The sequence below is a fragment of the Prunus avium genome, chromosome 3 (assembly GCF_965620075.1).
Source record: "Prunus avium chromosome 3, drPruAviu1.hap1.1, whole genome shotgun sequence".
In the NCBI taxonomy this organism is placed as follows: Eukaryota; Viridiplantae; Streptophyta; class Magnoliopsida; order Rosales; family Rosaceae; genus Prunus; species Prunus avium.
In genome coordinates, this window is record NC_142286.1 from 31,183,375 (window position 1) to 31,210,534 (window position 27,160).

Here is a 27,160-nt window from a genome sequence, read left to right on the forward strand (position 1 = left end):
TTCCTTTCAAGTTGTCAATTGTTGTAACAAAATGATTTTACTAAATTTTCCTTCAAGTTTTCAAGTTCTACTTTAATTTTATTTGTAATGTACATTCTTTCTTAAGTATTCAAGTTTAATTAGTTTCCAAGTTTCAATTATGGTTTTTGTTCTTATTCATTATGCTTATAAGTTAATATGCTAGTTTGAATGATTGATCACCATTTAGGCTTGCATGTTAGCTATCTTGGTTTGAATTAAGAGTAGACACCATGCTTTAATTCGAATTGAACTATGAATAGGAAGAGTATGTATGGACATTCGACAACAGGGATTAGATACATGCTTGGTTGTTTAAATTGTTCTTCTATGCTTAATGGGTTCCTAATGCTTAATTTTAGGTTAGACAACAAATGATCAAATTAGGGAACTAGGAACACAAGGTTAGGACCAAACACCATGGCTTAATCATACTTTAGCTAGAATCAATCTGTTAATCTAATTGAACTTGGGAACTTATTTGCTTGAGTTATTTCTTTTTTTTTTCTTTTTTTTTTTAAATTTTCTTTTTCATTTCTATTTTGTGTAGGGGAAACAAATTGGATCATTCAATCACCAATCCTCGTGGGATCGACCTCGCACTTACATATGCTATACTATCAAACGGCTCGTGCACTTGCGAGTATCACAAGTTGAGGATGCAGCTGAATCCATTTTGGTGCAGCTGAATCGACGCAACAGTTTGCAATCTAGCATTCCAATTTTTGTTAACAAATCTAACACATATTTTCATTGAGATAGAAATATGCCATGTTTTGATCTAGCAACTTCTATGCCAAGAAAATATTGTAACTCACCCAATTCCTTCATCTCAAATTCACTAGCAAGGAGCTTCTGTAGATTGTTCATTTCTTCATTGTCATTACCGATAACCACCATATCATCAACGTAGATAATAAGGGCCGTAAGTTTGTCACCACGACGCTTTAAGAATAATGTGTGATCTGAGTTGCTCTGAGTGTACCCGAAGCGCTTCATGGAATCAGTGAATCTCCCAAATCAGGCTCATGGTGACTGCTTTAGCCCATATAATGATTTTCTCAGCTTGCATACTGTGTTGGGGCCGGATATTATAGGGATCCTTGGAGGTGGATCCATATACACTTCTTCTTGCAAGTCTCCGTGAAGAAATGCATTCTTTACATCATATTGCAATAGTGGCCAGTCAAGATTTGCAGCCAATGACATGAGAACACGTACAGTATTGATTTTGGCAATAGGTGCAAACGTCTCCTGATAGTCAATCCCATATGTTTGTGTATACCCTTTGGCCACTAATCGAGCTTTGTACCGGTCTATGGATCCATCAGCTTTGTATTTAACGGTATATACCCATCGACATCCAACTGGTTTCTTTTCTTGTGGTAAAAGAACCATTTCCCATGTAGAATTCTTTCTCAGAGCTTCCATTTCAATTGCCATTGCTTCAGTCCATCTAGAATCTGTTATAGCATCCTGTCACTTATTTGGAACACATACAATAGATAATTGATTGACAAATGATGCATATGACTTTGACAATCTATGAGTTGACACATGGTTATTGATGGGTGTTGTATTTTCTAATCGACATAAATTAATGTGCAAACAACCAATTAAAAATACCTGCAAGTGCACGAATCTATTGAGGTATAGATTATGTAAGTATGGGGTCGATCCCACGAAGAACTGTCGGCTTCCTATAAGTTCTAATTTGAGTACGTAAAGAACTCTAATTTAACACACCACACATGCACAAAACAAATTGGAAACTAAAAATGAGTAAATAAAGGTAAAAGAAAAGAAACAAAACAAGAAACCAAAGAAAAACACAAACAGCACTTTCTATCACCTTTTTATCACCACTGTATCACCTGTTTATCACCTGTAAACAGTGCGCAAACAGTGACGACCGGTCGTTTTTTGGCAGATGGCTGGCGACCGGTCGTCGGAACAATAACGACCGGTCATTTTTTGGCAGATTCGTTTTCTCTGTTTTTCAGTTTCGACCTCTGTCCAGTTTTTAACCTATAACTTTCCAATCGTTTGTATGGTTGGATTCAGCACAGAAAATGGAAGAACACAGCGCGGACCAAAAGTCAAAAACAATTACGGAAACAAACAAAATTCAGTGAAGAAGACACACAACGTTTCCAACAACACAAACACACACAAATCCTTGAATGTAAATGAACTCTAATTTAAATAAGAAATGAGAAGAATGAAAATCAAATTGTGAAATTAAAATGTAACAAACACTAGGGTTTCGGAATCCACCCTAAACAATTCTACCAATGTTCATGGATACTCAAGTAATGAACTCTAAACATATTGATGAAGATGTTCGCAATTAAGACCGGGACTAGTGGCTCAAGACGCATTGATTCTCTCTAATATACGTAAAGTGCAGGGCTAATGCTACAATACTTGTGCCTTCCCTATAACCAAATCTAGGTGTGCTTAGTACTTCAATTCAATTACAAGAAAAACTCATTAAGTTCAAAGAGAATATGAACATCACAAGAACCCTAATAGCATGATGTTTACATTAGGTGTCTGATCGGTGCATAAATTACATATCATTTTGTACCCTTTTAACTTATGATTTGGTTATGTTTTTGAGTTAAACTTGTGCTTTTAATCCTTTTGTGTTTATCTTTCAGTTCATTGAGCTTTAGGTAATAATGATGGCTTTAGAGAGCATAATTCATGCAATTCAAGCATGTTAAGGCCTAATTTGGATGAATGGATGAAGAGCTTAAAGACAAACTCATTTTGGCTACAGCCCCCTGCCAGTCCAGTTCCGTAGGTCATATTGCAAGCATTGTTTCAATAACCTACATAGCTCGAATGAGGCCACATTCTTCATGAAAGTTGTTACAATGGGTGTGTACTATAACATATCCAAATTTCAGCCGCATTGGATAAATATGGAGTCTGTTACCTAGCAAACACAGAGCCATGCTCAGGATGGATTTTATCAGCGTGCAAAATGAGTTAGCAATTTTTTTTGGCCTTAACTTCCTCCTCCGACCTTGGATTGGCCCAAATAATATATGGCTGGAAAGAAAACATTCTGAACTTCAATTTCGAGTGCTTAAAGTCCTAATTTGATTAAGAGAAGCCCAAGTTGTAAGCCCTTGAAGTTGCTGGTCATGCTGACCTCAGCATGTGCTGGTTGGATGCTTGGTCATGGTGAGCTAGGTATGAGCTATCATTTCTGGTTGGAAGCTTGGTCATGGTGACATGAAGATGAGCTAGGGCTGCTGGTGGGATCTATTGGTGAAGTGCATCAACCAATTCAAGATTTTCTAATACAAGTGCATCACCCAATTTAGATTTTCTAATACAAGTGCATCAACCATTTCAGATTTTATAAAACAAGTGTTGTATGCATTAGCCATATTGAATTCAGATTTTCACTTCCCCTAGGCCTATAAATAGGGAGGTTCTCTAAGCTTGTAAACACACCCCAAGGGGGGGAGCTCTCAAGCACTTCTCTAGAGCTCCCTTCCCTTCTCTCCCTCAAATTCTCTTAGTTTCCCTTTGTAGTTCTCAATTGTTGTAATAAGATCATTCTATTAAATTTTCTTTGTACTAAATATCAAACACTTTTCCTTTATCTTCTTCTAAATTCTTCAAATACTCTCTTCTCCAAACACTTCCCAAACACTTCTCCCATTTCCTTCATCAAATTCTCTAAAGCTTTCAAACACATGTTCTTCCAAAATCCTCAAAGTTCTCAAACATCTCTCTACTTCCCTTCTCTTCCAAAAGTCTCCATGTCTCAAACACTTCACAAACACATTTCTCTTCCTTCCCTAAGTTCTCAAATTCTCCAAGTTCACAAACATCCTCCAAGTTCTCAACCACTCTCTTCCAAATTCTCAAAGTTCCTAAACACTCTCTTCCAAAATCCACAAAGCTCTCAAAACACCTCTCTACTTTCTTCTCCAAATCCTCCAAGTTCTCAAACACTCTCTTCCAAATTCCCCATGTCTTAAACACATTCCCTTCCAAAATCCTCAAAGCTCTCAAACACATGTTCTTCCAAAATTCTCTAAAGTTCCCAAACACTTTCTTCTCCCTCCTCAAAGTTCTCAAACACTTCCTTTCTTCCTCAAAGTTCTCTTAGTTTCCTTAATGTTTTCTTAGTTGTAATTTATTTTTCTTGTAATGTACATTCTTTCTTCTTGTTTTGTTCCTTTTGTTTTCATTTTTGTTTTGTGTAGGAAAATTGAATTGGATCATTCAATCACCAATCCCTGTGGAATCGACCTCGCACTTACATATGCTAAACTACCAACGGCTCGTGCACTTGCGAGTATCACAAGTTGAGGATGCAGCTGAATCCATTTTGGTGCAGCTGAATCTACGCAACAGTGTCTAAGAAACCAATTCACATGGATGATTCTTACTTCATCCATTTATTGCTTAGGAAAACATGAAGAAACACATAATCCCAACAACCTCAAGAAGCATGCTTTCAAATGTAATCAATCAAAGGAAAACATACATCAAGGATAGATTATTTTAGTGAAGAGGAATTCATCAATTGTTGTCAAGAAACCAATTCACATGATGCTCACTTAAACAAATTCAATCATTTGTTGCTAATGAGAAATTATGTTCTTGGGTATCTTACACAACTTCTCAACTTTAGCTACATGCATACAACCTAAGGTGATTAATCAAAGGAAGCAAACACATATCATAAGATTCAATTAGTGGATTCATCAACAACATCTAAAAATTCATACACTCAAAGCATCAAAACAATAAGGTATTCATGTTTAGGGCTTCAACCTAAGCCCTAGCTATGGAGTTTAGTTCCTCATACTTATTTCAAATACAAACTCAAAACAAAACTAGAAAGAGTTTACAGATTTTGTGAAAATGGGAGCTCAAGGTCTTCAATGGTGGAAATCTCTTCCACTCCTTGCTTTGTTGCCCTTGTCTTCCTCCTTGAGCTCTCTAGCTCCAAGCTCCCAAAAATCTCTGTAAAGTTGTAGAATGATAGAATGGAATTTCAGATTCCAATGGCTGCCTCCTCTTTGCTCCCTTCTCTCCTTCTTTCCAGCTTTTACTTTTAATATAAAACTACTACCTTTGTTAAAGCCTTAGCCTTTGTCCCCTTGCCATGATGGGTTGTTTTTGTTCTTGTCTTCACAAAGATGCTCATTGTTTCAGAAAATATCTCTTAACTAAAGTAATTTCTTGTTACCAAATGGTATTGTAACAAGAAGAATCAAGAAAACACTTTGGAGGTAAAAACTGGCCCAAGATAATTCTCTAGAGCTGCTACAACATGTAGGATCAATTGGATAGGCTATACTTGTCCAATGGAGCTCAAATTTGGATATGTTGTAGTTAACATCTATTGGAACAAGTTTCACGAAGATCTTCACCTCATCTGAGCACCAGAGAATGCTGATCCAAGGCCAAGAAGTTGACCTACGAAAATGAACAAAATCAGAATTTATAACCAATAATTCACTTTTAGCTCATTTTCATTCTAACCAAAGTAAAACCTATGAAAACACAAAAATGAAGTAAAAAGCTATAAAATGTCAAGAACTAACTCAAAATATTAGGTGAATAACATGATAAATCATGTGTAAAAATGAACCAAACAATGGGATATTTCGATTTGGCAAAAGGTCAGGACAATATTAAGGTTTAGGTTTACCTCTAGTGGTCCTAGGTGGGAGAATATATGGTGCAATGTTAGGTGGTTTAGGAACTACCTCAAGTGTTTCTTCATCACGCGACGATTGGTCCGATGGTTGGGCAAGAGGGGTTGTATTTTGTAGTTGATCATTGTAGACATTTGGATTGTCTCCTCCAGGGTCTTCGCTGAATAAGAGCGACATTTCTTGAGTACATTCATTTCTGTCCAAAAAACCCATTTCGAGATCACTGGAGCGAGGCGATCGGTCGCTGGGATCTGGGCGACCGGTCGTTTCTGGACAGTTTGAATTTTCTTCACTGGAGGGAGGCGACCGGTCGCTGGGATCTGGGTGACCGGTCGTTTTTGGGCAGATTGCTTGGCGACCGGTCGTTTCTATCTGGCGACCGGTCGCTTTTGGGCAGATTGGATTTTCATCGTCTCTGGAGCAAGGCGACCGGTCGCTGAGATTTGAGAGACCGGACGTTTTTGGGCAGATTGCTTGGCGACCGGTCTTTTCTATCTGGCGACCGGTCGCTTCTGTGCAGTCTTGAATTTTTTGAATTTTTTCTCCCTCCTTCTCTTCACTCCTCCTCTCCCCCTGAAGAGAAGGGAGTGTGGAAGCTTCAAAGTAAGATAAATCCTCATGGAATGTGACATCCATGGTGACAAAGAGCTTGTGAGTAGGAGGATGATAACACTTGTATCATTTTTTATTTGAGCCATACCCAATGAACACACAATGAATGGCACAAGGATCCAACGTACTCCTTTGATGAGAGGGGACATGAGTATAGACAACACAACCAAATATGCGAGGAGGCAACTTGAGGATGGTAGGAAGAGATACGTGACGAGCCAAAGTGTCCAATGGAGTCTGAAAATCCAAAACACTACTAGGCACCCGATTAATTACATAGACTGCAGAAAGAAGAGCATGCCCCCATAAGTAGCCAGGAACTGATTTATCCAGCATGTATGCACGAGCAACCTCAAGTAATTGTCGGTTCTTTCGTTCGGCTACACCATTTTGTTGCGGAGTAAAAGAGGTGGAGGTTTGATGAATGATGTCGTGATCCTGGAAGAATTGAGACAAGACTTTGTTCACATATTCCCCACCATTATCGGACCGGAATACTTTGATGGAGGCTTGGAATTGTGTGGCAATCATAGCATGAAATTCACGAATTGTAGCGGAAACATCACTTTTATGAGCTAGTAAGTATACCAAGTCATGCGAGTACAATCATCAATAAATGTAACAAACCATCTCTTGCCATTGGAGGAAATTTTAGCAGGACCCCAAACATCAGAGTGAACCAAATCAAAAGGGAATTCTGTTTTATTATCACTTAAAGGAAAAACAGTTCGATGGCTTTTAGCCAATACACAGGTTTCACACCGAAACTGAGGATTCTCTAAGCCATGAAACAAAGACGGAAACAACCGTTGAAGATAGCCAAAAGATGGGTGTCCTAGGCGACGATGCCAGAGCCAAATCTGGGGTTTATTGCACGCTTGTGAGCTGGGACCATGAGTATGAGCCGCCCTTGGTGGTGATGAGACCGTCAAGGAATACAACCCCCCTCTCCGTTTACCATGCCCAATCGTCGCATGAGTCATGAGGTCCTGAAAAATACAATGGGAAGGATAGAATGTGGCATAAGAATTATGTGAGTCAAGCAATTTTCCAACATACAACAAATTGCAATTAATAGAGGGAACAAGTAGTGTTTGAGATAAAGATAAGGAAGGGGAAAGAGATATGGTTCCTTCTCCTGTAACATTAGAGGGAACACCATTAGCACTAGTGATGTAAAGATGACGAGACTTAGGATATAATGTGGAAAAAGCAGTGGAGTCAAAAGTCATATGATCAGTGGCACCGGTGTCAATTATCCATGTAGTGGGTTATGTACCTGACTCGGAGTTGGAGAGTAAGGTAGAAGATGGAGAAGCATCGGTAATCATGACACATGCTGCCTTGGGTGTTTGGTCGCGGGACTTGAGGGCATCCCACCACTCAGGACAACCATGAAGCTTAAAGAACTTCTCAACAGGATGATTACCACCACAATGAGTGCACTTTTGAGTTCCCTTTGTATCATCAGTTTTGGGACCACGGGGGGCAGTCCGGAGGACATACGGTGGGGTGGTTGATAAGGCTTGACTGCCATGGCACTTCCACCGCCAAGCATGGAGGATTGGCGACTATCTTCCTCTACCACAAGTGCATAGGCTTCAATAACATATGGAACCGGATTCATAGCAAGAATTCGACTACGAACGGAATCAAAGTTGGGATCGAGTCCTCCCAGAAAATTGTACACACGCTCAACATCAAGTACTTGTTGGTGAAGGGCCACATCATCGAGGTTGGTGTGCTTGCAGGGGCGGAGGCTGTCGATTTCTTGCTATATCAAGTGTAATTTCTCATAGAAAACATTCACAGGCTTACCGTTTTGAGTAGTGGTAACGGACTGACGACGGAGTTGGTACAACTTGGAGCTATTCTGAGTAACAGTATATGTCTTCCGAGCTGCATCCCACACCGCATAAGCCGTTGAGCAATGATCAAATAAGGCACGTACATTCTTGGTCATAGAGTTGAGGAGCCATGACTGCACCAAACAGTTGTCTTCATCCCAAGCTTCATAGCTAGGGTCATCAATGGTAGGGGCAATCTTTTTACCATTGATGAAACTAGTCATACGACGAGCAGTGATGGCCAAGCGAACACTACGAGACCATGCAGAGTAGTTGGACCCATCCAACTTATCTTGAGTCATTATAAACTCTTAGACACCAAAACTCTTAGAAATCTCAAGAACCCTCTCTCCCCTAGACAAACCAATGCTCATTCATTGAATCTTTACTTTTGAGATTATTACTGATAGTACGTAGCATACATTACATTACAGAACATCATAATCTAAAACAACATATAATAGTGTACAGCATCAAATTAAACATATTTTACAAGACCCAAGTGTTTTAATTAACTTGTTTACCATGTCTCAGAAGATGATCGCCAAAATTCATCAGATGTTGAATTTGGGCTCGCATCCGAGGCTGACTCTGTTGAACATGAAACAACATCCAAATACTCATTCATGTCGTTTATAGCAGATTGAACCCCATTGTAATTATGTTGAGCATTAGAAGATTTTTCAACCAACATTTGAATGGCCTCCAACTCCGCTGTGACCTCTCTCATATTGGGGCGGTTCCTTCCATTCAAATCCAAGCACCTCTTTGCAAGGTTAGCAAAAGTTGTGATATCTGTTTTGGAGCCCTCCATCACAACCCTAGCATCAAGAATGTCAAATAGTCGATCTTCCTCCATCGAAATAATGAAACAAGTGGCAAGACTTCTGCGTTCTTTTTCTTGTGACCCGGTTACTGCAAAAACTGGTTGTAGTCCGGTCAAGAGCTCAACTAGAACAACTCCGAAACTATAGACATCACTTTTCTCCGTAAATTGGCTTGATTGGAAGTATTCAGGGTCCAGGTAACCAAATGTGCCCGGTACAACGGTGGTCAAGTGTGTCTGGCCAATCACAATTGATCTTGAAGTTCCAAAGTCAGCAACTTTTCCTGTGTATTTCTCATCTAAGAGTATGTTGGTAGATTTGATGTTGTTGGAAAAATGGCTCACATTTAGTATGCAAGTGAAGGAGTGAGCGACCGGTCGCAAGGTTTGGGCGACCGGTCGTTTTTACACAGATTCGAAGGCTGGAGAAATCGCAGAAAGCGACCGGTCGCAAGGTATCCGCGACCGGTCGCAATGTATCCATAAGGTATCAGCGACCGGTCGCAATGTATCTGCGACCGGTCGCCAGTGTTGCTGTGCTGTTTTTTCCATGCGTTTTTCAAGGTGTCTTCACATGTGTCGGTTTCCTACCTAATCCCTCGAGCTTCCAAGGAGTTTTATGGGTTCTAGGATGTCTAGCAAGGTGCTGGAAAAGCTGGAGCACCATTGAATGAGGATAGTTGACTTGTTTCAAAGAGTACCTACCTTATAGCTCTAGATAGGGTGGCTGAAGTTGCAGCTATCTATGCCTAGCCTTTGTTCTGCCCAAGTTGTGGTCCAAGTCTGGAAACCAAGGGGAGAACGTGGGAGGAAAAGATGGAGCCTTCTCCTAAGTCCAAAGGCTTGTGTATTAAAGGGAACAGGAAGCAAGACAGCAAGTGTAGTTAATCTCAAAGTTGTCAAGTAGCTGGGAGCTATTGTGTTCAAAGGGAGGTTATCTCACCAAGGGAGGAAGAGAGAGAGGGCAATCAGTTCAAGAGAGAGCTGAGTTGAGTCTTGAGTAGTCTAGACACCAAAGGGGGGAAACACCAAGAGTTGTGAGAGTGTTCACAAGTGTATCAAAGTGTTGAGCAAGGGGTGAGAGAGAAAAGAGAGCTTGGGAGAGAATAGAGTTCTAAGGGGGTTTCTTTGTAAACCAAAGTTGTAACTTATTCTTTCATTAGTGAATTTCTCAAGAGGATCACCAAGAGGATGTAGGCAATTGCTGAACCTCTAAAATACTTGTGTCACTTTGTGCTTGGTTGGTTTCTCTAGTGTGTGTGTGTGTGATTCATCCATCCTTATGTGTGTCACAAAGTCCATCAACAACAAGATCATTAGGGGAGTGAGTGAAAGTGTTTGTCCATTTTCACAATAGATGTCTCTGTGATATATAGGAAACGAAGCTGCACCATGTAAGTACGATAGAGCTCCTGCAATTTCTGATGCAATTTGTAACCGCATTTTCAATGTAAGTGGAAAGTCTTCATTCTGCTTATGAATGTAGTGGGAAAGGGTTCCGTTCGGTATGAATTCGTAAACTAAGAGTGGAACTTCCGACTCTAAACAACAATCCAATAGTTGAACCACATTTCTGTGATTGATTTGTGAAAGAATCACAACCTCATTGATGAATTCTGAAAGTTGACCTTCATCTATTATCTTAGACTTCTTTACCGCAATGATTCTTCCATCTGCAAACATTCCTTTGTAGACGGTACCTTGGCCTCCTTGGCCAAGAATTCTATCAATGTTGAATTTGTCAGTGGACTTCTCCAACTCCTCTGATTTGAACAACTTGATTTTCTCAACATTGATTTCACCTGATGATAATTGTTGTTGTAACAATAAACCACCGTTTCGTTTGAAAAACTTTTCCTTGCGTTTAATGTTTTTTTTTTTTTTTTTATGACTTTGTATGCATACCATGCACCCACGAGTAGCAACAATAGTCCGGGACCCATGAAAACACCTACATATATAATATATACTTGGAATTATAATTGGATAAAAAATAGAGATGTGGGATAAGAAGTAATACAATAAAAAAGTTTCAGCGTTCTCCAACAAAGTGAAATCCGAATGTCATTATCATTCGAAATCATTGAAAGAAATAGAAATAGAAAATTAGATATTAACCCAAAATGTGTTAGCTGATAATTGCACAATAACCATTTATAATACAAACCTAAACCAAAAAAAACACTCTACACCACCTAAATTCAAATTTCTTCTCCTTCACCATCAAGGCCTTGAGATGGTAATTCTCCTTCTTTTTCTAGGTAGCAGGGGTTTATGTAACTACGTAGCTACCAAATAGGAGAATATGATTTGTGAATTTTCTGCATATGTACGTATACTAATTATGTCTTCCTATCAATAGATGTCTTTCATCTCTTCCTGAAATTGCTTCATCATTTTTTCTTTGCTGGAAAAGTAGAACAACTGCAATGTCCTCACATTCCTCCAACAATTTCTCTGGAAACAAGTTCCTCCAAGAAATTGGAGCACTTGGACTTGTCCTCCAACAATTTCTCTGTTTCCGTTCCTTCTTTTGGTGATTGCTTGGCTTTGGACCACCTTGACATCTCTGGAAACAAGTTTTCAGGCGACATTGAGCGCGCTCTATCCGCCTGCAACCACCTCACTTTCTTGAACCTCTCCATCAACCACTTCTATGGTCAAGTTCCAGACATGCCCACAAAGAAGTTGAAGTTTCTTTCACTTGCAAGAAATGGGTTTCAAGGTACATTTCCTATGAACTTATTGGATACTTGTGCAGAGCTTGTGAAGCTCGATCTTTCGTTGAATAGCCTTACCGGTACGGTTCCTGATGCATTGACCTCTTGTACTTTGTTGGAGTCCTTGGACCTGTCCAGAAATAACTTATCTGGTGAATTGCCTATTGAGATTTTGATGAAGCTTAGCAACTTAAAGGCTGTGTCTCTTTCTTTGAACAATTTTTTTGGTCATCTGCCTGATTCTCTGTCCAAGCTTGCAACTTTGGAGCGTTTGGATCTCAATTCCAACAATTTGTTGTTGGCGAGTCCTAGTCCTATTCTATTTGGGTTTTATTTATTTTACCTTTTGTGTAGATATTATGTAATTAGGATTCCACTTATTTCCTAATTAAACCCTACTAGGGTTTGTAACCTGTATTATAAATACCTCCTTTCGGAGAATGAAATATATCTGAAAATATTCTACCCATATTATTTGACTTGGCATCAGAGCCGACTTTCTGGTGACCTGTGTGTGTTGTGCCCACCCGTGTTCTACTGTGTGCCCTAATTTCTTTAGGGTTCTTGTGCCTGCGCCTTTGTCGTGTTCCGCTGTGTGCTCTGTCGTGTTCGTGCCTCTATTTCCTGTGTTTTTTGCCGTGTTCCGCTGTGTGCATCTGCCTTTACTGTGTTCGTGCCTCTACTGTCTTCGTACATCTGCCGAATTTGTGTCTGTGTTGTGTTCTGTTGTATACTCTGCGTGATTTGTTAGGTTTCTGCTACAATCATGGGTGATAATTCCATTGTTGGTGCTGCTGCTGCTTCTGCGAATTTGCGTGTCTCTGACTCTATTCCAGGTACTGGCTCTAATACTTGGATAATTGACACTGGTGCTTCTGATCATATGACTTATGATGCTAAATTTTTTGATGAGTTGTCTAGTAACACCCGTAACCCATACATAACTAGTGCTAATGGCTTGCCCTCTCCAATTATTGGCGAGGGCACCATTTCTCTCACCCCAACTCTGTCCTTGTCTCATGCGTTATTAGTTCCCAATATCCATTGTAACTTGTTATCTGTTGGTCGCTTACTTGATACACTTAATGCTTCTGCTACTTTCTATCCTACCCATTGCTCTTTTCAGGATCTTAGGACTCACGAGATGATTGGGCATGGTAAACGGATAGGGGGGTTATATTATTTGACATTGCCTTCTGCACCAGTTCGTGATCGTGTCGTTAATACTGTTCAAAGTTGCAGTGTCAAAGACAAACAACAAATTTGGTTATGGCATCGTCGCTTGGGACACCCGTCATTTGGCTACCTTAAGCGTCTGTTTCCATCTTTATTCCGCTCATGTGATGAGTCCAGTTTTAAGTGTGAGACATGTATTTTGGCCAAGAGCCATCGCACTGTATTTCCTTTAAGTGACAGTAAAGCTGCAAAGCCTTTTGATTTAGTGCATTCTGATGTGTGGGGTCCGGCTCGCGTTACTTCGAACGGATTTCGTTGGTTCGTCACATTTATTGATGATTGTACCCGACTTACTTGGGTTTTCTTGCTGAAAAATAAACATGATGTTGTTTCCATCCTTCCATAGTTTTGTACTATGGTGTCTACTCAGTTTCATGCTCGGGTCAAAGTATTTCGGACAGACAACGGAGGTGAATATGTGAATAATACTTTAGCGTCTTTCTTCCGTACTCAAGGGATTATTCACCAGACGACAACCCCTTTTACTCCTCAACAAAATGGTGTGTCTGAAAGAAAGAACCGACACTTGCTTGAAGTTGCCCGCTCACTCATGTTGGATATGTCTGTTCCCCATCACCTTTGGGGGCATGCTGTTCTATCTGCTGCCTATTTGATTAATCGTACTCCTAGCCGGGTTCTTGATTTCAAGACTCCGCATGATGTGTTTGGTGACCATGTTTCCCCTGTCTCCGTTTCCAAGTTGCCCCCTAAAGTTTTTGGGTGTGTTGCTTATGTTCATGTCTACTCTCATCAATGGAGTAAACTTGATCCTTGTGCTCTGCGATGTGTCTTTATTGGTTATTCTTCTACTCAGAAGGGTTATAAGTGTTATCATCCACATACCCAGAAGGTGCATGTTACTTTGGATGTGACTTTCCATGAAGAAGTGCCTTATTATATATCTCCCTCATCTCCAATTCAGGGGGAGAGGGGGAGTGAATTGAAGAGTTTCGGAGTGAAAAATATGGAAGATGTTGGACCTGAAGAAGGAATTTCTGAAGAACATGAAGAAGGTTTTTTTGAAGAGGAGGAAGCGACCGGTCGTGAACGAATCTGCCTAGATACGACCGGTCGCATAGAAGTGAACGACCGGTCACTAACGAATCTGCCTGAAAACGACCGGTCGCACATAGGAAACGACCGGTCGCCTGCCTCGATGAGCGACGACAATGACGATACGAGTGAAGCGACCGGTCGCCAGGAATGTCACGACCGGTCGCCATGTGATATTTTGGAATTTTTCGAGCCTCTCTCAGAAGGACATAACAGTGATACTAGCGACTCTCGTACAGATGAAATCGATACAAGACCCCCCTCTGCCATGCCACTGCCTCAATCAAGTTGTGATAATGAGGTACTTTCTAGTGATATGCCTACCTATTCTTTGCCCCCACGTACTACCCGTGGGAAACCTAAAGTACAATATTCTCCTGATATACATGCCAAGTCTAAATATCCCATTAACCATTATATGTCAACTCATCGTTTATCTAAGTCATATGCATCATATTTGTGTCAATTATCTAGTGTATGTGTGCCAACTAAGTTGCAGGATGCTCTATCTGATCAAAACTGGGTAGATGCAATGCATGTTGAGATGGAAGCCTTGAACAAGAATGCTACTTGGGAGATAGTTCCTTTACCAAAAGGAAAAAAGGCAGTTGGGTGCAGATGGGTGTTTACTTTGAAGCACAAGGCTGATGGTTCCATTGACCGTTACAAGGCAAGATTGGTAGCAAAAGGGTATACTCAGACATATGGAGTGGATTACACAGAGACTTTTGCTCCAGTAGCTAAGCTCAACACTGTACGCGTACTCTTATCCTTAGCTGCTAACCGTGACTGGCCTTTGCTACAATTTGATGTCAAAAATGCATTCCTCCATGGTGATCTCAAGGAAGAAATATATATGGATCCTCCGCCAGGTATCCCTGTGACTTCTAAGGAGGGTGTGGTGTGCAAACTACGGAAATCCTTGTATGGATTAAAGCAGTCTCCAAGAGCGTGGTTTGGAAGATTTGCTGCATTTATGAAAAAGTTTGGATATGTGCAAAGTAACTCTGATCATACTTTGTTTCTGAAGCGTCATAAAGGTAAATTGACGGCTTTAATTATTTATGTTGATGATATGATTGTGACTGGAGATGATCATGTAGAGATACAGAGTCTTCAGAAGTATCTGGCTTCTGAGTTCGAGATGAAATCATTGGGTGATTTAAAGTATTTTCTTGGGATTGAAGTTGCCAGATCTAAACATGGTATTTTTCTATCCCAAAGAAAGTATGTTTTGGATTTACTTGCAGAAACTGGAATGTTGGATTGTAAACCAATTGATACCCCTAGTGAGCAGAATCATAAGTTGGGGATATATCCCGATCAAGTTCCAACTGATAAAGAACGTTATCAACGACTTGTGGGGAAGTTGATTTATTTGGCTCATACTCGTCCAGATATTGCGTATGCTGTAAATATAGTGAGTCAGTTTATGCACTCTCCTAGTGTAGATCATATGGGGGCTGTGACTCGTATTTTAAGGTATCTGAAAGTAACTCCTGGCAAGGGGTTAATTTTCTCCAAGTATGGCCATACAAATGTAGAAGGGTATACAGATGCTGATTGGGAAGGTTCAGCCACAGATAGGCGTTCGACATCTGGGTATTTTATGTTTGTGGGTGGCAATCTTGTTACGTGGAGGAGCAAGAAACAAAAGGTGGTGTCTAGATCTAGTGCTGAGGCCGAGTATCGGGGAATGGCCCATGGTGTATCTGAGTTACTATGGTTGAGAAGATTGTTGAAAGACCTTGGTTTTGGGCCTAATAAACCCATGGAGTTATATTGTGACAATACGGCTGCGATTGCAATTGCTCATAATCCTGTACAACATGACCGTACAAAGCATGTGGAGGTTGATCGAAATTTCATTAAGGAAAGGTTAGATGCGCAGATTGTGTCCTTCCCCTTCATCCGTTCAGAGTATCAGTTAGCTGATGTTCTTACGAAAGCTGTTTCTACAAGTATCTTTCTCAACTCGCTTGACAAGTTGGGCATGCGTGACGTCTTTGCTCCAACTTGAGGGGGAGTGTTGGCGAGTCCTAGTCCTATTCTATTTGGGTTTTATTTATTTTACCTTTTGTGTAGATATTATGTAATTAGGATTCCACTTATTTCCTAATTAAACCCTACTAGGGTTTGTAACCTGTATTATAAATACCTCCTTTCGGAGAATGAAATATATCTGAAAATATTCTACCCATATTATTTGACTTTTGTCTGGGCCAATTCCTGTTGGGCTCTGTGGAGATCCCAAGAATAGCTGGAAGGAGTTGTACCTTCAGAACAATCAGTTCATTGGTACTATTCTTCCAACTCTGAGCAACTGTTCTCAGCTGGTTTCTCTTGATTTGAGCTTCAATTACCTCACGGGCACTGATCGGTTCATAATTGTATATCATTTTGTACCCTTCTAGCTTATGATTTGGTTATGTTTTTGAGTTAAACTTGTGCTTTTAATCCTTTTTGTGTTTATCTTTCAGTTCATTGAGCTTTAGGTAATAATGATGGCTTTAGAGAGCATAATTCATGCAATTCAAGCATGTTAGGGCCTAATTTGGATGAATGGATGAAGAGCTTAAAGACAAACTCAATTTTGGCTACAGTCCCCTGCCAGCCCAGTTTCGTAGGTCATATTCCAAGCTTTGTTTCAGCAACCTACATAGCTCGGATGAGGCCACATTCTTCATGAAAGTTGTTCCAATGGGTGTGTAATATAACATATCCAAAATTCAGCCCCATTGGATAAATATGGAGTCTGTTACCTAGCAAACACAGAGCCATGCTCAGGATGGATTTTATCAGCGCGCAAAATGAGTTAGCAATTTGTTTTGGCCTTAACTTCCTCCTCCGACCTTGGATTGGCCCAAATGATATATGGCTGGAAAGAAGACATTCTGAACTTCAAGTTTGAGTGCTTAAAGTCTTAATTTGCTTAAGGGAAGCCCAATTCGTAAGCCCTTGAAGTTGCTGGTCATGCTGACCTCAGGATGAGCTATTATTTCTGGTTGGAAGCTTGGTCATGGTGACATGAAGATGAGCTAGGGCTGCTGGTGGGATTTATTAGTGAAGTGCATCAACCATTTCAGATTTTATAATGGAAGTGTTGTATGCATTAGTGAAGTGCATCAACCATTTCAGATTTTATAAAACAAGTGTTGTATGCATTAGCCATACTTAATTCAGATTTTCAGCTTCCTTAGGCCTATATATAGTGAGGTTTCCCAAGCTTATAAACACACCCCAAGGGGGGGGAGCTCTCAAACACTTCTCTAGAGCTCCCTTCCCTTCTCTCCCTCAAATTCTCTTAGTTTCTCTTTCTAGTTTTCAATTGTTGTAATGAAATCTTTTGTGTTGAAATTTTCCTTAAGTTTTTCTTAGTTCCACTTTACTTTTCATTATGTAAATTCTTTTCTTTAGTCTCAAGTTTGATTAGTTTCCAAGTTTCAATTATGGTTCATGTTCTTATTCATTATGCTTATAAGTTAATATGCTAGTTTGAATGATTGATCACCATTAAGGCTTGCATGTTAGCTATCTTGGTTTGAATTAAGAGTATACACCATGCTTTAATTCGAATTGAACTATGAATAGGAAGAGTATGTATGGACATTCGACAACAGGGATTAGATACATGCTTGGTTGTTTAAATTGTTCTTCTATGCTTAATGGGTTCCTAATGCTTAATTTTAGGTTAGACAACAAATGATCAAATTAGGGAATTAGGAACACAAGGTTATGACCACACACCATGGCTTAATCATACATTAGCTAGAATCAATCCGTTAATCTAATTGAACTTGGGAACTTATCTACTTGAGTTAGTTATTTTCTTTCTTCCTTGTTTTATGTTCTTTGTTTTTGTTTCTATTTTGTGTAGGGAAACTAAATTGGATCATTCAATCACCAATCCTCGTGGGATCGACCTCGCACTTACATACGCTATACTACCGAACGGCTCGTGCACTTGCGAGTATCACAAGTTGAGGATGCAACTGAATCCATTTTGGTGCAGCTGTATTTACGCAACAAGTTTTTGGCGCCGTTGCCGGGGATTGGCAACATAGTTTGGTTCTATTTCTTTTCCCTACTTGTTTTATTTTTATTTTTCATTTTCATGTTCTTCTAAACAATTTCAAGTTTTAAAGTTAATGATGTTAATGGACCAGTTGTGTTTGTAGTCCAACAGAAAAGGACAATTGCCCAACAAGCAAGAGAACTGAGTTTAAGTCCCAGCTTACACAACCCATTGGTGCTTGTTGCTTTGAAGCATGGAATTGGATGTGTGTTGATTTTCCTTTTCATTTTAGTTTTTATTTCCTAATCCTTTTAATTCCATTTCAAGTTTTCTATGTTTGTTTTAGCAATTTATTATAGCTCAATAAAAATGGAGAGAGATGGCAACTTCAAAGATAGGAAGTGTGGAGTAGTGGGAGAAGTCGCGACCTCCAAGTGCATCCATGCTCGACCTAATCGCTTCAAGGGGGAGCATTTCAATCCTTTCTCTTCTTTGAATTCTGTTTATTTCCGTAGTTGTTTTTGCCTTTTGGTCCGCGTTGAGTTCTTTGTTTTTCTATGCTGAATCCAACCATATAAAGAACGTAAAATTTGGACTTACGGTTGGAAAGTTATAGCCTAAAAACTGAACAGAGGTCGAAGCTGAAAAACATAGAAACGAATCTGTCCAAATGGTGATAAATAGGTGATAGAAAGTGCTGTTTGTTTTTTTTTCTTTGGTTTCTTGGTTTGTTTCTTTTAGTACAATAATTTATATCGTTTGTTTGAGTTTGTTTAGAGTACTTAGTTCATTTTCATTTATGGTTTGTTGTTTCATGTTATCTTAATTTGTTTTTGTTTCTTTTTCTTACGAGAATATATTTTTAATTTTTTTTTTTTTTTTCATATGAGCTGACTTATGGTAACTCCAGTGAGCACTTCCGTTAATATAGTGTCTAGGAGTTCTTTAGGCGACACCTTCGGTGTCTAAGAAGTTTGGGTTTTAAGAGGGACCATTGTGACCCCTCCAACCTTCCCGGATCCCCTGGCTGTGTTTTCTGAGGCCCTTAACTGGTCATCCGTGAGTTGCTTGTATATTCGTGTGTTTTTAAATTAAGTTTTTTTTTTATTTTCTTTGTTTTCTTTTCTGTTGAGTCTTTGTTTTTGTTTTGTTTCTGTTTTTGTGTTGTTATGTTAGTTTATTTATTTATTTACGTGGTATGGTTAGTTAGTTTATTTCTGAGTGTTAAAAAACATTTTTATTTCAAACGCTGCATTAAAAAAAAAAAACAACAAAAAACAAAACAAAAAACAAAAAAAACAAAAAAACAAAAAAAACTTCATCATCTTCTTCATCTTCTTCATCTCCATCATCATCATGGCTTGCCTCTATTTTCTCGCACTTGTAGAATCTGCAGCAGCTCCACATGGTCCTCATTTTTTCTCTGCAGTGCTTCCACGTGCTGATTGGCACAGTAGAGCCGCTTCTGCAAGTCCGCCACCATAGCCTTCAAGGAAGCTATTTCCTCGCTCATCGCGGCACACTCCCTTGTCCTCGCTAGTAGGCGCATGCCCAAATTGGTAGCGGAGACCGCGTGGAGCACAGTTAAATTGTGGGACTCCTCTACCGCTGCCTTATCAGACCTCTGTGCCACATGCAGATGATCTGTCGGAGTGAGCTTGCTGCTAATCATGCCTCCTAGCAGCACTGCTCTGTTCGACAGTGCCTCAGAAAAGTTCGGTATTGCCTCAGCAAAGTTTGAGGCCGTGCCGTGATGATATGAAGAGTTTGGAAAGACAGTGTTTGGAGGAGCCCTTGTCTGGGCATTCGGTGGTGCAAGTGAGAGCTCAAGGTTGAGATCATCAAGGTGAGTGCATGAGGATGCCATTTGTTTTGCTTCTGAATTTTTTGATGTTTTTCCTTGAGTTTGCAGGAAGAAATGCTGGGTATCATCCGCTTGCAGAGGTGTGGTTTAAATAGACATACGCTGATGAGAGAAAGCCAACACCATTTCGGATTTCCCGGGCATGCTCGACCTAATCGCTTCAAGGGGGAGCACCTTTACTTTCACTTTACTTTTCTTTTTTCCGTGTTTTCTGGTGTTTTATGTTTTTGCCCGTTACTTTCATTTTCTAGAGCTTTGTGTTTTTGCTTTTTCCTTTCGGCTGTCATCTTTATTTTATTTTAGTTAGGGAACTGTGCTTTCTTTTCCGTTTGTCGTCTTTATTTGATTTAAGTTTGGGAAGTGTGCTTTCTTTTCCGTTTTTTTTTTTTTTTTTTTTTTTCTTCTGCAACTTTACTATTTTATTTTCAAAACAAAATAACGAAAATACAAAAACAACAAAATAAAATAAAAACAACAATAATGCAGTAGGAAATCATTTCTTCTCGGTGCTTGGTGTCTCGACCATTGGAGCTTTGAGTTTGGCCCTCTGGCTGTCCTCTTCCGGGGCTTCACGCACAGCTTCTTGGGGCTCATCACTTGAGCTCCCAAAGATCGCAATCTTAGCTTGAGCGTAACTACTCTCGCGATCTGCTTGTTTGCGTTTACTCGGTCTGTCTAGGTCTTCCAGCTATTTTCGCATGTCGCGAGAGTACAACTCTACCATCTTTGATAGGTTTCTATTCTCGTCCCGCAATACTTCTAGCTGGTGTCGATTCACCTCCACTATCCTTGACCTCTCCCTTTTCAAGCTTTTTATAGCAGTCTGACACTCCTCAACCATACTTCGCTCCGCCGCCAACTGACCTTTCAGCACCTCTACCTCATGGGACTTCGCAAGTAGGCGATGACCCAAACTTGCGACTGTTGCCGTACTCTGCACGCTCAGTGCCAGGGCATCGCTCACGACCCGGTTGTCATCCCTTGTCCCCAGAACACGTATATCTTTAGGAGTCACCAGATTTCTGCCCACTCCAATGGCAACATCGTTGTCCAGGAGTATTGAGTCAGTTACTGTCACAGGCCCCCGTGCGGAAGCAAAGTAGGGCATCCATACTGGTGCCGCTGCTTGGCCTCGTGTCTGAGTCGGTGGAGCTAGGTTGAGATCCAACGAAAATGGGTAGTTAGAGGCCATTTGATTTCTTTCTTTCTTTTCTCTTTTGTGTGTTTCTGAGTTTGCGTTTTTTTTTTCACCATTTCTTATAGACTTAGTCTTTGACAAACCCTAGCCATTGCAGCATCTGAGCATTTTCTGAATCTCCAGCATTCCTTGAGTCCCACAACCTTCTCGCCTTCCAACCATACCCAACTCATTTATCACGACGTGTCTTTTCTGAACGAACGCGTTCAGTAAAGTCTTCGCGCCTTTCCATGAGCCCGTAATTTTTGCTTGTGGAGTCTGCGGCGCCTCTATGTGTCGACACGTGTCTCACCCTGTCTGTTGGTCCCTTACACTGAACCGAGACATCATGACCCATGTTAAAATCCCGCTCTTTGTGTTGCTATTCACGGTTCGATAGTTTGTTTTTACAAAACTAAATAATAATAAAAAGCCGGAAATGAAAACAAATTGTGGGTCGGGTTTCACTTTAGTTTGGGTTTCAAAGTGGGTTAAATTCACCGTGGTTTGTGTTTCGAAATTGTGGGCTTTGGGCTTCAAAAATTTTTTGGGTTTCGGAATTGTGTGGTTAGGGTTTACTGTTTCATTTTTTTTGTTTGTTTGTTTGTTTGTGTTGTAATTTTTATTTTATAATTATTTTGTTTTTGTTTTCTTTTGTGATTTTGTGATTTTTTATTTATTTGCTTTAATACCTTTCATTTGTTGTTATGACATTGTTTGTGGCTAATTTTTAAACATTGAGGACAATGCTCATTTCTAGGTTTGGGGGTATTGGAGTTTAGCAAGTAAACTTGGTTTTTCTTAAAAAAAAAATTTAAAAAAATTTAAATTTCTTTCTTGTTTTGAATCTTGTTTTGTTTAGTCACTTTCTGAACACATTTGATGGGATTGTGATAAATGTTGCATGACTTAAATAAAAAATTGAATTTTATTTATTATTTATTTTTTTCCTTGTAAATTTTTATTGTAAAAAATAATAATTAATTAATTAATTAATTTGGCATCGTTCTAGCATGACATGTTCGAAACCTTCTTTGCACTTGCCATTTGTTTCATAATTTTCCAATTAAAGGATTTGCATGATCTAAAGAATTGTATCAAGCATAAATTAGACTTATATAACCATATAATGTGAGCTTTTGAGCCTTGTGCTTCATTTCATGAGTGTTATACACATACTCTTATTTTCTTGTCATCAAAGTTGTTGTTTGATCTCATTATTCATTGATTTGGTTGAACACTTAAAAGTCATTCATTCTTATGCAATTTGACTTCATGACATTTTAAGAAGTGATATTAAGGCCTTCTTTGGATCGTTTGTGCCTTTCAAGCTAACCTTATGCATGCTTAAGCATGATTTTCCATTGTTTACCATTTTGAGTCAACATGTAAACCTTTTCTTTCATTTTACCAATTATATTTCCTCGCCTTAGCCCGAAAAACAAATATTTACCTTTCTAAGGAATTCATGAGCTCTAATTCGGATGTGTTTTTCATGCTAAGTTTGAGAAGGGATATTACATAAAATAAAAAATAAAATAAAATAAAAAAAAAAATTCACTCAATTGGTGAAAGAAAAGAAAAGAAAAGAGAAAAATTGTGATTAAGTGGTGGTTGAATGAAATTTCATTTTTGGGTTTCATTTTTGGGCCTTCTAAATAAATTGGTGTTTGTTCAATTCAAGGAAAGGAGTATGAATAATTGTAAATGAAGGTATAAGGAGTTTTGATCGTGTAAAAGAAAAAATCTAATCGTGATGATTCGAAGTCTTGCAAACAATTGTTTTATGCTCTTATATTTTGAGTTCCTTGGACTTTGTTTTATCCATACCTTTCATTTCTTACTCACCTTACACCCTTGGCCCCATTACAACCTATGTTAAAGACCTAAATTGATCTTAAATGTCATGTGGTTGAATTGCATTCATTTTTCTACTTTTAAGTGTTTGGCATCCTTCTTGAGATCATATTAATGCAAGTTCTTCATCTTTCTATTTCGAGTTAAGTCTTTATGGTTTAACTCTAATCTCATGTTTATAACTGAGTGTTGCATTATAGCCCTCTTCCGAGTGATTCATTTGTGAGAGGACAACTTTGGTGAGATTTGAAGTTGAACTTGTGCTTTGTATGATTTTTGAAATTGTGTGAAAACTAAGATTGGGGAATTTGTTGCATTTGGCTATCACACTACCACACTTTGAGCATATTATGTTTTGAACTTTGCCGCTTTGTGAATAATGTTTAAAATTGAGCTTTTATTGTTAAAACTTTTGAGTCATGTGCATGAGTCATTTCTCTTCAGAAAATGTTCGGAAAGATTGTTTTGAGTTCTTTTTATTTTTGTAATTTTTTTTGTTTTGTTTTGTTTTGTTTTTGTTAATGTAATTATTTTTTTGTTTTTGTTTTTTATTTTGCTTAAGGACTAACAATCTTTTAAGTTTTCTAATTACCTTGTTTTACAGAGTCAGTAAAACGTTTGTGGGTATCGTATCTGTTAAACCCTCAGGAGACACAACTCCTCCTACTAGGGATGCCTAGAGGTTTAAAGGCTTGTTGCATTCGCTCAATGCAATCGAGTTACCTACGAAAGTGGTCTAGTTAACTTCTTGTTTTGTTTTGTGTTGTTTTGCTCGAGGACTAGCAAAATCTAGGTTTGGGGGTATTTGATCGGTTCATAATTGTATATCATTTTGTACCCTTCTAGCTTATGATTTGGTTATGTTTTTGAGTTAAACTTGTGCTTTTAATCCTTTTTGTGTTTATCTTTCAGTTCATTGAGCTTTAGGTAATAATGATGGCTTTAGAGAGCATAATTCATGCAATTCAAGCATGTTAGGGCCTAATTTGGATGAATGGATGAAGAGCTTAAAGACAAACTCAATTTTGGCTACAGTCCCCTGCCAGCCCAGTTTCGTAGGTCATATTGCAAGCTTTGTTTCAGCAACCTACATAGCTCGGATGAGGCCACATTCTTCATGAAAGTTGTTCCAATGGGTGTGTAATATAACATATCCAAAATTCAGCCCCATTGGATAAATATGGAGTCTGTTACCTAGCAAACACAGAGCCATGCTCAGGATGGATTTTATCAGCGCGCAAAATGAGTTAGCAATTTGTTTTGGCCTTAACTTCCTCCTCCGACCTTGGATTGGCCCAAATGATATATGGCTGGAAAGAAGACATTCTGAACTTCAAGTTTGAGTGCTTAAAGTCTTAATTTGCTTAAGGGAAGCCCAATTCGTAAGCCCTTGAAGTTGCTGGTCATGCTGACCTCAGGATGAGCTATTATTTCTGGTTGGAAGCTTGGTCATGGTGACATGAAGATGAGCTAGGGCTGCTGGTGGGATTTATTAGTGAAGTGCATCAACCATTTCAGATTTTATAATGGAAGTGTTGTATGCATTAGTGAAGTGCATCAACCATTTCAGATTTTATAAAACAAGTGTTGTATGCATTAGCCATACTTAATTCAGATTTTCAGCTTCCTTAGGCCTATATATAGTGAGGTTTCCCAAGCTTGTAAACACACCCCAAGGGGGGGGAGCTCTCAAACACTTCTCTAGAGCTCCCTTCCCTTCTCTCCCTCAAATTCTCTTAGTTTCTCTTTCTAGTTTTCAATTGTTGTAATGAAATCTTTTGTGTTGAAATTTTCCTTAAGTTTTTCTTAGTTCCACTTTACTTTTCATTATGTAAATTCTTTTCTTTAGTCTCAAGTTTGATTAGTTTCCAAGTTTCAATTATGGTTCATGTTCTTATTCATTATGCTTATAAGTTAATATGCTAGTTTGAATGATTGATCACCATTAAGGCTTGCATGTTAGCTATCTTGGTTTGAATTAAGAGTATACACCATGCTTTAATTCGAATTGAACTATGAATAGGAAGAGTATGTATGGACATTCGACAACAGGGATTAGATACATGCTTGGTTGTTTAAATTGTTCTTCTATGCTTAATGGGTTCCTAATGCTTAATTTTAGGTTAGACAACAAATGATCAAATTAGGGAATTAGGAACACAAGGTTATGACCACACACCATGGCTTAATCATACATTAGCTAGAATCAATCCGTTAATCTAATTGAACTTGGGAACTTATCTACTTGAGTTAGTTATTTTCTTTCTTCCTTGTTTTATGTTCTTTGTTTTTGTTTCTATTTTGTGTAGGGAAACTAAATTGGATCATTCAATCACCAATCCTCGTGGGATCGACCTCGCACTTACATACGCTATACTACCGAACGGCTCGTGCACTTGTGAGTATCACAAGTTGAGGATGCAACTGAATCCATTTTGGTGCAGCTGTATTTACGCAACAGGCACCATCCCTTCAAGCTTGGGGTCTCTGTCGAACCTTCGCGATTTGATCATTTGGTTGAATCAGCTTAGTGGGGAAATCCCACAAGAGCTAATGAGCCTTCGGTCACTTGAGAATCTTATTCTAGACTTCAATGAGTCCCTTCCTGTTGGGCTAAGCAACTGCACCAGTTTGAATTGGATTTCATTGTCAAACAACAAGTTGAGCGGTGAGATTCCTGGGTGGATTGGGAAGCTTTCAAAACTTGCAATACTCAAACTCAGCAACAACTCATTCTATGGAAACATTCCTCCGGAGCTCGGTGACTGTAAGAGCTTGATATGGTTGGATCTCAATACCAACTTCTTGAATGGCACAATCCCTTCTGCGCTTTTCAAACAATCTGGCAACATTGCAGTGAATTTTATCGTTTCCAAAACGTATGCATATATCAAGAATGATGGTAGCAAAGAGTGCCATGGAACAGGGAATTTTCTCGAGTTTGCAGGGATCAGAGACGAGCAACTAAACAGGATTTCGACAAGAAATCCTTGCAACTTCACTAGAGTGTACAGAGGTATAATCCAACCAACGTTTAACCACAATGGGTCTATGATTTTTCTTGATCTTTCACATAATTCGTTATCTGGTAGCATTCCCAAAGAGATCGGGATGATGTACTATCTCTATATTTTGAATTTGGGCCATAACAACATATCTGGTTCAATCCCAGAAGAGCTTGGAAAATTGAGAAGCGTTAACATTCTTGATCTCTCTGTTGGAAATTTGGCTCACATTAAGGTTGCAAGTGAAGGAGGAAGCGACCGGTCGCAAGGGAAAAGCAACCAGTCGTTTTAACACAGAAACGAAGTTTGGAACGAAGTCGACGAGCGACCGGTCGCCAGACATTTGCGACCGGTTGCCCTGGCACAGATTCGAAGTTTGAAGCTTCTGTACAAAAGCGACCGGTCGCCAGGAACTGGCGACCGGTCGTCCCAGTCGTGCTGTGACGTTTTCCTACGTGTTTTCAACTATGTTTTCGAGGGCTATCGCTTTCCACAAGATTTCAGAGGCTTAGTGGGTCACTTCTGAGGTAAAAGAAGGTGGACTACCTGCTGGATAGTTGGGAGAGCACTCATTGCCAATTGGTTGTCTTGCTTTGAAGGATTCACTCTCAATTTTCTGGTTTAGTGGAAGGTGGCTGAAGTGGGAGTTGTTTACTTGCATGATCTGATCTTTAGCCTAAGTGGGAGACTAAAGGAAGGAACGTGGAAGACAAGATGGTGCCTTATCTTATGTCCATTGGTCTGTGTAAGTAATGGGGAATGAAGCAAGACATTATAAGATGAGAAAGCAAGTTGAAGTTAAGGTGGTTATTCTCAAGGTGGTCAAGTAGCTGGGTGCTATTGTGTTCAAAGGAGGTTAACTCACCAAGGGAGAACGTGAGAGAGAGCAATCAGTTCAAGTTTAGAGCTGAGTTGGGGTCTTGAGAGTCTAGACACAAAGGAGGGAAACACGAAGGGTTGTGAGAGTGTTCACAAGTGCATCAAAGTGTTGAGCAAGGGGTGTGAGAGAAAAGAGAGCTTGGGGAGAGAATAGAGTTCTAAGGGGGTTTTTATGTGTAAAACCAAAGTTGTAACTTATTCTTTCATGAAGTGAATTTCTCAAGGGGATCACCAAGAGGATGTAGGCAATTGCTGAACCTCTATAAATTCTTGTGTCATTTTATGCTTGGTTGGTTTCTCAAGTGTGTGATTGTGTGATTCATCCATCATTGTGTGTGTCACAAAGTCCATCAAC

At 39.4% G+C, this 27,160-nt stretch overlaps 1 pseudogene; it reads right to left on the reverse strand.

Annotated features, from left to right (window-relative positions):
* Positions 1-7,653: 7,653 nt before the first annotated feature.
* LOC148295939 (putative wall-associated receptor kinase-like 11 pseudogene) lies at positions 7,654-10,942 on the reverse strand (annotated as a pseudogene).
* Positions 10,943-27,160: the final 16,218 nt, after the last annotated feature.